The sequence below is a fragment of the Neovison vison genome, chromosome 7 (genome assembly GCF_020171115.1).
Source record: "Neovison vison isolate M4711 chromosome 7, ASM_NN_V1, whole genome shotgun sequence".
Taxonomy (NCBI): domain Eukaryota; kingdom Metazoa; phylum Chordata; class Mammalia; order Carnivora; family Mustelidae; genus Neogale; species Neogale vison.
The window spans coordinates 26,816,930-26,829,116 of NC_058097.1; the positions used below are offsets into that span (position 1 = coordinate 26,816,930).

General features: G+C 56.6%; 1 protein-coding gene across 1 annotated transcript in view; it reads right to left on the reverse strand.

Annotated features, from left to right (window-relative positions):
• The window catches only part of CPNE2 (copine 2), a 44,838-nt gene extending 39,580 nt beyond the window's left edge, over positions 1-5,258 (reverse strand). Inside the window, exon 1 of the mRNA XM_044256090.1 lies at positions 5,101-5,258. The gene's annotated coding sequence lies outside the window, so the exon portion shown is untranslated. The remainder of the gene's footprint in view (positions 1-5,100) is intronic.
• Between the last annotated feature and the right edge of the window lie 6,929 nt (positions 5,259-12,187).

Genomic DNA, 12,187 nt, shown 5'->3' on the forward strand with positions numbered 1-12,187 from the left:
CCCTGGGGTGCCCATGCTCAGCCAGGGACTACCACGGGGAGACTGACACAAAAGTGTGTCAACTCTTACAAGTTCCTTGCCCTCTCTGTGCCTCAGTTTCCCTGCCTGTGAAGGGCTGGGGCTCCTTCCGGTCTTGAGGAGTCTACACATAGCCCTCAGTCTTCCCTGGGCTGCTCTGGGCCTCGGTTGCAAGCTCTGCCCACCCCACCCCCCCGGAATCTCTGGGCTGATTTACCAGAAAGTCACTGAAAGTCACTTGGGCTCACCCGGGTCCAATTCCCCACACGGGTCCTGCAGGGTGGCGAGGCACCGTTGCTCACACCCCTCAGCACGTGGGGATCTCCCCCACTTTTCCTTGACAGCGTCCTTTAGTTCGGTGGCTTTCTGGCTGCCCAGCCCACACCCTGCCACACTGAAGGGCTGCCCTCAGCCAGACAGCCCTCAGCCTGATAGTGGGGATAGGCCTCTCTGAGCCAGAAGGCAGGTGCTACCCCAGGCCCAGCCCTCCCCAGTGAGTCCTTCTGGTCAAGGGCATCACCGTCCGCTCCTGGGCTCTGGGTCCTCCCTGAGAAGGAAACAGTAGCGCAGGCTGAGTGTGCCTGGTCCTGTCCTGAGGCTTACAGCATCCCACTGTGGCCTCCTTGCAGTCCCAGGACACGGCCCCTCTCACTAGCACCCTATTTTACACATAGGACAACTGAGGCACAGAGAAGTTATGGAAACTGCCTGTTAGCGGTTGAATTATGTTCCCCTAAAAACTAAGTTGAAATCCTAACTCCCCAGTGCCTCAGAATGGGAACTTTTCTGGAAAGACAGTGGCTGCAGATGTAATTAGCTAAGATGAGGCCAGACGGGAGGAGGAGGGGCTCTTAATCCAATATGACTGGTGTCCTTATGAGGCATCAAGGGAAGGAGGCAAGAGAGCGGAGTGAGCGATGCTACCACAGCTCCCAGGAGCTGGAACAGGCAAGAAAGCACCCTCCCCTTCAGCCTTTAGTGGAGCACAGCCCTGCCAACACTTTGAATTTGGCCTTCTGGCCTCCAAAACCGAAGATATTTCTGTGTTGTGAGCTGCCCAGTTTTGGGTCCTTTGTTACAGCAGCCCTAGAAAACTAATACAGTACCCAAGGTCATCCGGCTAGTCCATGGCAAACCAGAGTGCGACACCAGGGAGCTGGGATCCTTGCATTCACGGTGCAAAGCACACCCCACTCCGAGGGGCCACAAGGGTGACTTGGAAAGATGGCGGGGGCCCAAAAGGAGGGAGGGATCAGATGGCGTCATCTGCGGGGAGCTGAGCATGCTCTTTCCTGCATCCCGGGGAGCGGCCAGCCAGGCACAGCATTCAAGTCAGAAGACCCCAGCTCCCAGCAAGATACAAGAGCCACCAACGGAGAGAGAGCGCTCTTAGAATATACTAAGCATGTTCCTACCTCAGGGCCTTTGCTTGTGCTGTCTCCTCTGTCTGGGGCACCCTCCCTCTTTCATTCATTCAAAAATATCCACGGAACACCTGCTGGGCACCAGGCACAGCTGGGATACAGCCATGATCCAGAGACCACTGCCATGGATTAGCATGTCTGCTGGAATGTCATGGCCTCCCTGACGCCTCACAGAGCGCCTCCCCCGCCCCCCCCAACTATGTGAAATCTTCCTGCTGCCTCGTCATTGGCGGCCTCTCTCTGTCCCCCATTCTACTCTGAGCTCCATGGCGGTGCCCTGGCTTCAGTGCTGTCCCTGGCCCAGAGGACCTGCTCAATAAACATTTGCTGAGTGACAACCGGGCGGCACTACAGTGAACGGAACATGGGGCCCAAAGTCACTGGTGGAAAAGGACTCGCAGCCCTCTTTAGGTTACAAGCCCTTTCAAAGCTGCCTGAAGAATCCCATGAAGAAAGCAGCGGGGAGAGCTCCTGGTAAGGAGCGCCATTTTCCAGACAAAGAAACTGAGGTCGGGGGGGGGGGGTTAAGAGCTATAGCCCAGGTCACACGGGGAGTGGGTGACCCTCCCCAGCACACTTCAGTCCCCTGGGGAGGGAGCCCATGGCAGCAGCGGCTACCTCCATCTCCTCCACTCCTGGTCTTTGGGTGTCAGGCAAATAATCCCACCCTCTCCTCATCCATCAGCAAGCCCGCAGCCCTGGGCCGCTCCCCCAGCACTTAGCAGGCTGAGCAGCAAGGCCTCCAGAGACGCAAGAGGGCCAAGTCACAACTCCTCGGGGCTCTGTCAGCCCACATCACAGGCCCCTGTGACGGGAGGCTACAGTGCGGGGCAGCCCCAGACATCCATGGTGTATTTACGAAGCACCTCCCTCAGGGCAGGGAGAGGGCCCTGAACAAGATGAGGCTACCACTCCTTGGGAAGAAGAGAGATAATAAGCAGATACACAAACGAATAAATAAGGTGACTGTAGAAGGTGGTTAATGCCACTCCAAGAAAAATTAAGCGAGGTGATACCCAGGGAGTGAGCAATTAGCAGCTAATTAGCCTCATCTCAGACCCTGGAGGAAGAAGGTGAGGAGAGAGCAGCGGCGAAAACTCCAGAACACCAAACAGCACCGAACAGCACCGAACAGCACAGTCAGTCCATTTGACCCCACCATGGGAGCAGAGGCCGGCTGAGAACGAGGAAGCACCTTAGACCCCCACCCAGCTCTTAGGCAGTACAGGACCTCAGGAAGCTGTGACTCCTTCAGGACCCCCAAATCTCCCTCTGGACGGTGGGGGTGGGATATGACCGTCCTCTTCTCCAGCTGCTGCCTGCCGAGATCCTAGGGTGACCCAGCCTCCTGGCTCCCAAGGACCCCATCCTGTGTTCCGCAGGGCACTGGGCAGGACTAGAGGGGATCCTGCCCCCTTTCTGAGGCCAAGTCTCCAAAGGAGAGGGGGCTGGAGTCCTGAAATGGTCGCGCCTGATCCAGCAGCCCCTGTAAGGGTTGGGGATGGGGGGGGAAGGGGGAGACTTCCATCAGGCAGCTGGGACCCTGGCCCTGGGCTGGGGGCTTCTCAGTAGGGGACCTTGCTTGGGGACAATGCTCCCTGCTCTGACAGGAGTGAAGGAATTCTTAGAGAATGTTCTTGTTTTCTGTCACTCCTTAAAATGGGAACACAATCAGATCGACCATCCCTCACAGTGTCCTCCTCTGTTGGGCAGAACCTGCCCACTCGGGACTCTGCACTTTGAACAGTCCAGAAGCCTGACATTTGGCTCTTACTCTTCTCTCCAAGAAGGATGCAGGAGAAGGGAGAAGAGTCTGGCCTGAGAAAACCCCAGAAGGAATCCTAAATGCCCTCATCGGGCTTACGGATATTCCCAGGAATGACAGTTAACAGTGACCGAGTGCTTGTCACCAGATGAGTCACAACGCTCATGAGCCCTTTGTCGCCTAATCCTCACAACTCCCTTTAAATAAATACACAATTACCCTAAAAGATGACAAAGGTATACAGAGTATCATTCTTACTACTTTACAGGTAGAGACACTGAGGCTCTATCCCTGGCCCTCTTCTCCCTGAGTTTTTCATTTTCACGGCCCTGGGGCGGGGTGGGGGGGTACCTTGAAACACTGCACATGCCATTCATAAAGCACACTCTACTTTGCAGAACCCCTGTTCTCCGGTTGCAGCCTCCCAGTAACACTATAAACTGGAATGTGTCATAGTGTGCTTCATTTTACAGATGGAAAAACCCCCTGAGCCCAGCAAGTGAGAAGGCACACACACAGGAAGTGGCAGAGGGCAAGGAGAATCCGTTTGTCAATATTCTTAGTCCCTGGTTCTTTCCTTGGCCAGACCTGCCCCGGGGGGGACCCCTCCCACAGAGGCCTGCAGGGCCGCCCGCCTGGGGCAGTACCAGAGCACACTGGGCCCTACGCCAGAGGGACTGCAATAAAACCACTCCTTATGTTTGCACCCTGCCTCCAGGTGCACAGGTCCTTGACCATTAGCCCATTTTACAGATAAGCGGGGGAGACTCGAGGGGGAGGAGTGCCCCCCCAGCTCACCTACCCAAGGCCATTCAGGCCCCAGCAAGACTGGCCACAGCAGCTGCTGAAGGTTATAAAGGGGTTCCTCCCCCCAGTTACTGAAGCTGTGGGGGGCCCAAGGAACAGAAAAAGCACTCCACCCATGGGTGACAGCCCACACCCCTAAGGCAAGCAAAAACTAAGGGCAGACAAAACAAAGGGCCGCTTGTAATTCTCCCAGATCCCTTGCTGGTGTCACTCTCCCCAAATACATAACAGGGCTGGGAGAATCACAGGCATCAGCATGAGCCTGGCTACCAGAGCCCTGGATTCCAGTTCCCCTTCCTGATCTTGGGCAAATCACAGCCCCCTTCAAAGGAGGCCCTGCCAGGGAGTCTGTCCAAGGAAGGGGGGGGGCGGAGGGCGGGGCTGGGGAATGGGATGGGAAGGGGGAGTAAAACACCTCTATTCTCAGAAAAGCAGGGCTGCGGAGAAAGGAAAGGAAGCAGGAGACTCGCTCTTTCTCTCTCCCCATGTCCCCCCACCCCACCCCCTTAACCACACAGGTGCCAGACAGATTTTGCGGGGAAAAAAAAAAAAAAACTAGTTTGCAAACACACTTCGACTTCTGGGAAGCTGCCCAGCTCCACTCCCTCCCTTCGTTCCCTCTTCTGGGCTGGGAGCTGGCTCTCCGGCAGGGCGCTGGGGCGGGGGTACTGGGGGTTGAGAGTAGGGTGCGGGGGCCAGGGGCCAGCCCGACCCCAAGTCTTCGGCAGCTACTACAGTGGCGGGGACTCTACCTTCCGGACGCCCCCAGACTCCTCGGGGAAGGTAGGCGAGTCCCTAAACAGCTGGGCTTGAACCCCGAGGAGCGACACCCTCCTCCCGCACCCTCCCCGCTTTGCCCCGGGGCGCAGCCGGAGCGCCCCCGCGTGGCCGGGTCGCAGCTGAGTCACCCAAGCGCCCGAGCGTGGGTGCCTCCCGCTGACGGGGGCTCGGGGCGCCACTGCCCCCGAGGCGGAACCCAGCTTCCTTCCAGCCCGCCACTGGCGCCAGAAGCCGAGCCCGAAGGCCGAACTTAGCTCTGGCGCCAGGGCGCCCCGCCCGCCCCTGGCCCGCCCGGGCCCCACTCACCGCGGGTCCCGCGGGCTCCGCCGCCGTCACGGCGCGGCCGCCGCTGCCGCTGCCCGCGCTCCGGGCCGCCGGAACATCCCGGGGCGCTCCCCTGCTCGGCAGGGCCCGCGGGCGCGGGACGGGCTCAGGGCGCTGCCCGCGCGGCCCCGGCCAGCTCGCGTGCGCTCCCAGCCGCTCGGGGTCCGGCGCTCCTCCCGGGCGGGCGGGCGGCGGCGGCGGCTCGGGCTCCTCCCTCCGGCCGAGAGGGGCGGGGGTGGGGAGGGAGATGGGGAGGCGAGGCGGGCCCTTCCTGGAGGGGCGAGCACTCCCCACGGGCGGAGCGGGAGCGCTGTCCCGCCCGCCGCCCGCAGCTCGGAGCCCGTGGCTGGCGCGCCCTAGCGCTCCGGGCTCTCGGCGCCGCGGGGGCCTAACGGCCGGGGCCGGAACCCGAGGGTCCGAACGCTCGAGGCCGGAATCCGAGGGTCCGAACGCTCGAGGATGGGACTCCGCGGATCGGAGCGCGGCTGGTTCGCACCCTCCCTGGCCGGCCTCGCCGCGAGCCGCGGGCACCTCCGAGTTCCGAGCACCGTGCGCTCAGGGCCGCGGGCGCGGGAACCGAGGGGTGGGCTCAGCTCGGGCCTGCGGGGCCCCAGCGGCCCCGAGCTGCGCCCTCGGGGGGTACGCGGCAGGGCTGGGTTCTGGGCTGCGTTGAGCCGCGCTAGGACCGCAGAGTCTCCCCCTCCTCCTGTAGTAAAAGAGCTCGGCATTTTCTTGTCGACAGACACTGGGAAGATGACACATATTTCTCTGGCAGAGACGCTAAGATAAAGACAGTTTCAACAGTGCCTGGGGATAGTTAGCGGGAGCGTAATCAAGGGGGGGCCTTGAGGCCCTGGCCCTGAGTCCCCTTTTTCTGTGAAGGCCTTCTTTTACCCTAGAAGAAGCATCAATTCTTAAGAAACCCATTTATCGCCTCCGGGCGCTCCCGCTGCAGACCACTCAGCGGTATTTATCTGCACACACACACCCCAAAATCTGGGCCAACGGCGGCTTAGACCCATTTAACCAGATTGTGGGAGATCTCACGGCCAGGTCCAAAGCCCTTGGCCCTGCGGCTCAAGGACCTCGTGCTTGGGTTGTGGGTTTTCCGTTCCAGGTAGGAGAGGGTTAACTAAGAGACTCACACTGCAGCCTGCCTGTGAACCTCCCTCCATCTGAGTCACAGGCACTTAGCAGCCTTGGAGGGGCGGCCACTAAGAAACCCCAGGGCTCTGAGCTTTGTTCTCTGCCTGCCTGTCCCCCATCCATCCTTCCTTTCTCCAAGCTCTCCTCACCTTTCCTCCACCTAAGTCTTCAAAGCCCTCTCAGCCCAGCTTTGGGGCAAACCAATCCATAGACATACTAGCGACAGCCCCCACCTCCCCCAGGAAGCCTTGCCAGATTGATCTGGCCCTCAGCATCCCTATCCTCTCCTTGCTTCAGAGCCACAGGAGTGGCAGGTCCTGGGATGAACTATGGTGAACCCAAGCAGCATCCCTCTCCTTGAGTTCCTCACCTCCCCGGACCAAGCCCATGACCCAGGTAATTGTATTATTGGGTGAAAAGTGCAAAGATTGGAGGTGGGGTGGCCCAGAAGACCCCACTCAGCCACAGAAGTCAGACTTCCCCACGGAGCCCTGAAGGATGAAGTAGTTGGGTCTGCCGAGGGTGAAGAAGATCCTGGATCCCTGGCCACAGGGACAGAATTTAATAAAGGTCAGGGATCCCAGCAACTGCCCTCCTAGGTATCTACCCAAAGGAAATGAAAGCCTGTGTCCAAACAAAAACTCCTACACAAATGTTCACTGCAGCACAGTTCAGAAAAGCCAAAAAGTAAGGACAACTCCAATGTCCATTAAGCAATGGATATTATTCAGTCATAGAAGGGGGTGGCTTGCGTATGATCTGGACAAACTTTGAAGTCATGATGCTAAGTGAAAAGAGCTGGTCACAAAAGACCGTGCATATGTGTGATTCCATTGCCATGAAATGTCCACACTAGACAAGTCCACAGGCACAGAAGGAAGCCTAGTAGCTGTCTAGGCCTGGGAGGAGATACTGGGGAGTGATTGCTATTAATGAGGGTTTTGGGTGCCTGGGTGGCTCAGTCGGTTAAGCATCAGCCTTCGGCTCAGGTCATGATCTCAGGTTCCTGAGATGGAGACCTGCCTTGGGCTCCCTGCTCAGTGGGAAGTCTGCTTCTCCCCCTGCCCTCCCCTCTGCTCCTGTTCTCATGTGCTCTCTCTCTTTCTTGCAGAAATAAATAAAATCTTAAAAAAGGGGGGGGGATTTCTTGGGAGATGATTAAAAATGTCCTGAACTTAGATGATGGAGTTGCACAGCTGTAGGTATACTCAAACCATTGACTTGTAGACTTCAAAGGGATGAATGTTATGTCTAATACAAAACCAGGGAGCAGGAGAGACCAGAGGTCAACCGACGAAGGCCAACTGACCATCCTGTGTTGATTCTACACTTGATGCACACACAATGCAAGGCCGTCACAGCACAATGCTGAAGGGAGTCTTTCCTCGCCTAGCTGGGGTTCTCTCTGCAAAAGCAGAAGGCCTTGATTTCCTGAAATAGGTCTAAGTGTGTGTGTGTGTGTGTGTGCGCACGTGTATGAAACACCTGCTGTCTGGGTGTTTATGTCCACAGTTCAGGCTGTCTGGACAGACAGATGAGAACAACCAGGGTTGCCTCTACACTTGAGTGTGAATTTAAGACACTCCAAAAGAGTACTGCGTACCAGGCCCTGGCTGGCCTCAGGCATGTGGGAGGAGGCAGAGGATGGAGGGGCTCCCAGTTATTAATGTTGCATCACAAATCCCCCCAAACCTTATAATCTATCTCTCAAGGCTCTGAAGGTGGGGGGTTCACCTGGGCTCAGCTGGGGTGGTCCTTGCTTAGGATTTCTCAAGCAGGTGCAGTCAGATCACAAGAGGGGCTGGCGTTCTCTAGAAGGCCTATGTCTGGCCGTTGACGCTGGCTGTTGGCTTGGACCTCAGCGGGAGTGGTCCATGACCGTTCGTGCGACCTGGGTTTCCCTGGAATATGGCGGCTGGTTTCCAAGGGTGAGCAGCGAGCATCCCAAGAAGACCAGGTGGAAGCCCTGTTATCTTTTAGAGAACCTTAGCCTTGGAAGTCATACGATGTCACTTCTGCCGCAGTCACCAGCTCTCTCCATAGACCCTCCTCTCTGAGAGGACTGTCACTGTTATGGGAGATACAGCAGTGGCCGTCTTTGGAGAACACCGTCTGCCACACAGGGAGCTGATACGGAGACATATCCGCGATGGAGACATCCCCTGGAGGATCACATGGCTGACTCCAGAGCCAGATTCCAGGCATGGAGTCATGGCTCTGGGTTTGAATCCCAGTGGCTGTCGTTATTGCCTGGGTGAGATCATTCATTCCTCTGGGCCTCAGTCTCCTGCTCAATAAAATGGGAGGATAGATTTGGTATCCACTTCTTGGGATGCTTGTGGGAATTCAGAGAGACCTTTGTGTGATTAGAAGAGTACCAAGCACTCCTAGACATCGGGACTGTCTTTAAGTTCCAGAGTTGTGGTTGCTGTAATGCAGGGAGCCCTGCTTCTAGGGTCAGGACGCCCCCTGCCCTTCCAGCCAGCCCCAGACACCTCCATCCGCCCCAACCTTGTGCTGAAATATTCGTGTGGGGGTGCGGACCACAGGCACAGCCCAGGAAACTGGATGCTTCTATCCTAGGCACTCAACCTGGGGACCCCAGTTGGCCTTTGTTCTCTAGGGAAAGCTCCTTTTCAGTCCTCTCCTCAGGGAAAAGGTCACTTTCTGGGCATCTGGGCCGGGCTGGAGTTTGTGTGGGATGAGCAACAAGGTACAGTTGCCCAGGCCCAGGGCCAGGGAGGACACCCGTTCTGGAGGCTAGAGGCCTGGAGACACACGGGGTGGGGGCGGGGAGCCTCACCAGGGTGGCTGCCAGGAGCAGGAGGCAGACCAGCTGTCCCCAGAATTTCCTGAGACCAGCCCTGGGAGGATCTTTGCCAAAGGAGCCCTGTTCTTTTCCAGGAAGCTCTGGGATGTGTCCAGAGGGCATGTGCAGCTCTGGCTGGGGTGGGGCCACCACCCTCCAGCCTGGCCTTGGCCCTGCAGGGATTTGGGGGCAGAGCAGGTCTGGGTAGAATTCCCAGCCCTCCAGACTTGGCGGGGACTTCCTGAAGGACACACAGACCTTCAGACCAGTTAAAAACTCCACCAGGACCACCTCAGCTTCCTGCTCCAGTGCAGGATTAGAATTGTGGCTTTGCCGAATGCTGGCTATTGTGACCTTGGCCTCCGTTTTCTCCTTTGTCAGTCGGCTGTAGATTGTTACCCAGATGATGGCTATGGGTCTAGAGGAGGTCACAGATGGTGGAAGCCCTACAGAACAATAACCAGGCAAAGCCAGGTGACAGAGGGTTCAAAACCCTCCCCGAGGGAGGATAAACCAGAAGGTCACCTTCTCAGTGCTGATAAAAGTGGGTCCTTGTGCCTTGTCACTGCGCAGATGAGAAAACTGGGTCTATCCCTTCGGGACTGAGTCGCAAAAAATTTCAAAGTGGTTAAGAGAGTAGATCCTAAGAGCTTCCCTCTCAAGGAAAAAAAATCATTTTTTTTCTTTCTCACTTTTTTTTTTTTTGTAACTCTAGGAGATCCTGGATATTAATTAACTTATTGTGGTCATCATTTCACTCAGTCGGTGCTGTATGTCATGTGTATCTCACTGAAACTCGAGGGGAAAATGATCGAAAATAAAGTCACGACACCCAGGCTGGATTCCTGGCACGACCCCTTACTAGCTATGTGCCTTTGGACAAGTCAGGAAAAATCTCTGGGTCTCAGTGTCCTCCTCTGCAAAGAGAAGGTCACCAGGATCCTCGGTACAAAAGAAGGGGGATGGGGCAGAGCCCTGCTGAGCTTTCCCCAGAAGCCACTTACTCCATACCCTTGAGTCCCCACCTACCTGTGGCTGCACATTCGCATTGCCTGGGGGCTTTCAAAATACTCTTTTTTTTAAAGATTTTATTTATTTGACACAGAGAGAGAGAGTACAAGCAGGGGGAGCAGGAGGTGGAGGGAGAAGAAGCAGGCAGGAGAAGCAGGCTCCTCGCTGAGCAGGGAGACTGATGTGGGGTTCCATACCGGGACCCTGGGATCATGACCTGAACTAAAGGCAGACACTTAACTGACTGAGCCACCCAGGCGCCCCAATACTCTGTTTTTTAAAAAGGGATTTTAAAAAGTTCCCCTGGTTATTCTAACCTGTAGTTAGGGTAAGCCCCAGTCCCTGGTCGACAGCCTCGCAAAGCTAAATGTAGTCCAACAGGACAGACATCACTTGGGGAGGGGGTCTTCTTGGAAATGCAGAATCCTAGGCCCTGCCCGACACCTGCTGAACCCATACCCGCATGTTAACAAAATGCCCAGATGATTCCACGCGTGTGACAGTTTCCATAACTGTGACTTTATCATTCGAGAAGTATTGGCCTGGGCCATGGATTTCAGATGGGTGTGTTTGGGGACAGGACGGAAGGGGCAGTTTGGGAGGATCTGAGGCCTGTGGGGACAAGAAGGGAGATGGTGACCCCCATCAGAAAGGACAGAGGCCAAGTGACAAAGTCGCAGAACGGGCTTCTCCCAGCCTTGAAGACAGACATGGACATCTACTGGCCCAATCACATTCCAGGGGAGAACGTTCTCATCAGGAACCCGGGGGCTCCCTTTTCATTTCACTGCTCACTTGGCCCCAGCCTTACTTTTCTTTGAATTGTGTTGGTTTTGTGTAGATATTTAAACAGCTTACTCTTCAGAGGAAGGAGGTGGGGAGACTGGACCTCATCCGTGCTAGAAAGGCAGTCCGGGCCTCCCAGCAGGCAGGTGGCAGAAGACGAAAATGAATGAAGTAGGCAGGTGAGTGGGCTTGGCCAGCCGGGTCTGCCGTGCTGAAGGGACTGTTAATCTCAGGGCAGCTGCTGAAAGTTTCTTGGGGTTTTAAGAACCTGGGCAGAGCAGAAGGGGAGAGGAGGGACAAGTAAAACGAATGAACAGCAAATGGAGAGTGTCCCCAAGCTCGAGGCCCTCCCGGTGTGCATTTCACCTGGCCTAGAGCTTCGGCTTGGTGCTCTGTTCCTCCCTCAGCCATGACGTCCCTGGGCAAGTCATCTTCAGGCTTGGAGGGACTCCTGCTCCAGTGTTGGGGAAAGAGAGAAGACAGCACAGGGCCCCCTGGGTGAGAAGGGGCACCCGGAGGGCCCACGGACATCTTGCTGTCTTTTCCTGGGGGGAGGCGAGCCAGAATCTGGGGCTCAAGTTTTCCCAGGCAAACTTGCTAGAACCTCTGCCTGACCCTCCCCTCCCCCACAACCAGGCGGATGACACCATCCGGAGCCAGGTGTGCCCTGACCGGTGCCCGATAAGTGTGTCCTCCTGAGGGGTGTGGATGCTTGGCACTTGGCCGGACGACTTTCTCCTCATGCTTGCCGGGGGACCAGAGACAACGTGGAGGGCGGCAAAGGTCAGGGCTGAGCTGCCCAGGTAAGCCACCAGCAGGCAGGACATCCCAGGCTCCTAGGCCAGGTGGGAACCGATGCTGGCATCACTCTTAACCTCATTCTGGGCCCAACGGCCAAGGAAGCTGTCTCAAGAAATCACTAGTGGGCCAACCTGCCCTCTAGTGGTAGTAAGCGGTAACTGCACCGCCGCCTGCATGCTTTTTACAACGGGGTGCGGCTCTGGAGGAAAGCTTCTCCAGCCATCAACCTGTTCAGCCCACAGGCCGGTGACAGGGAGTGGGTGCTGTTCTCCTGTCATTTCAAGCATCTCTTCACCTCATATGATATTCAACCCTAAAAGGGGAAGGAAACTAGCATGTAACCGGTACTTGCTGCCTACCATAAACTTTGTACACCATGCTTCCTGGACGGCTCCAAAAGTCCTGGGGACCAGGAGGGATTACTAACTCATGTCCAGAAATAGTTTGTTTTCGAAGAGCAGCAAGGAGTCAAGTCACAGTCCACTCCATGCCCATCTGACTTCCCAAGCCATGTTT